At 36.2% G+C, this 1,317-nt stretch overlaps 1 protein-coding gene across 1 annotated transcript in view; it reads left to right on the top strand.

Moving 5' to 3' along the window:
* Window positions 1–639: 639 nt before the first annotated feature.
* The window catches only part of mef2cb (myocyte enhancer factor 2cb), a 75,407-nt gene continuing 74,729 nt past the window's right edge, over window positions 640–1,317 (top strand). The window contains exon 1 of the mRNA XM_042724622.1: window positions 640–837. The gene's annotated coding sequence lies outside the window, so the exon portion shown is untranslated. The remainder of the gene's footprint in view (window positions 838–1,317) is intronic.

Here is a 1,317-nt window from a genome sequence, read left to right as displayed (position 1 = left end):
GGATATTATAAACAGGGTCAATACAAATGTGATGTCACTGAGAGAATGAAATTTCGTGAGCCCATGGGAATATACTTTTGAAGTGGTAAATGTTGTCTTCCCTGTAGATGCACTATTCCAGGTTAAAATATCATTCATAATTGGATTGGTATAAATATTTCTTGAAAATACACGTCGCTGTCGCTGTCCGTATAGTGTGTGTGGTGTGAATTTTAACCATACAGAAATAATTGTGATTAATTGCTTTTATTCAAAACTCTCACAATGCTTTTATAATTATAATGTAGGATAGATAGATAGATAGATAGATAGATAGATAGATAGATAGATAGATAGATAGATAGATAGATAGATAGATAGATAGATAGATAGATGTTCTTATAAGATGGTTGTATAGTTTTGTTTTATTTTTTTTATTAGATTTGGGTAATATGTTATAGTATTGTTGTATTTTTTATTTTAAGTGTTATTTTTCAGTTATTAATTTACCTCTTAGCCTAGAGAGACGGGAACAGGTGGAGATCAGGCACTGCCAAATACTTATGCCACAAATCTTATGGGCCACTTTTTCATGGGGGTGTGTGTTTAGGGACCAAGTGTCTCATTTCTGTGTGTATGCATAACAACTTTTCAGATCCAAGAGAGTTTGCGGGGCAACACAACCCACATCGGGTTTCTGTTCAAAGCCAGCTGGTCTGGCTTTATTAATGCAGGGCATTTCTTTTAATTTTTCATTTTTTTAATGAATTTGAAAAAAAACTGTAACCGTTTGATTAACCTGGCCCACAGCTGGAGCTGCAGGGTGTGACTTCCTGGGGAAGCACAAGAACGGCACCGGTGAGTTTTTCCTTTGCAAGCTCTTCCCTTCTTCCTTCCCCTCTTGTGATGAGCCGAAAAAGTCTGTCTGTGGAAAAATTGAGAACTGCATAATGGCCGAGCATAGTATGTTGTAGAGACAGATGTTTTATTTGTCCTTCTGTGAGGGGATTTCATTTCAAATAATGTGAGCTGTGAAGTTTAGGGGGTCTGAAATGGCATAACAGCTAGTTACTAGTAATACACATAATGATTTGTACTAATCTTTGTAGGTAATCAACTGAAATGATCACAGACACAAGGACTCTGTAATCCTGAGATTATTTGGTGCTTTTATTTTGTTCTAATTTCTCAATGTCAGACTAAATTATTACTCCTGTTTAGAGTAATTGAATCCAACAACTATTTGCTTGGTTTGAAATGAAGCATGGGGGAAACCTCTGAGCCTCAGCACAGTCTAGATTCTTCTCACTTCTGAGCTAGCTGCAACGACAAAATCAA

The sequence above is a fragment of the Cyprinus carpio genome, chromosome B5 (genome assembly GCF_018340385.1).
Source record: "Cyprinus carpio isolate SPL01 chromosome B5, ASM1834038v1, whole genome shotgun sequence".
In the NCBI taxonomy this organism is placed as follows: domain Eukaryota; kingdom Metazoa; phylum Chordata; class Actinopteri; order Cypriniformes; family Cyprinidae; genus Cyprinus; species Cyprinus carpio.
The sequence above is the reverse complement of the archived record's forward strand: the minus strand, read 5'-3'. Positions and strand labels throughout refer to the sequence as shown.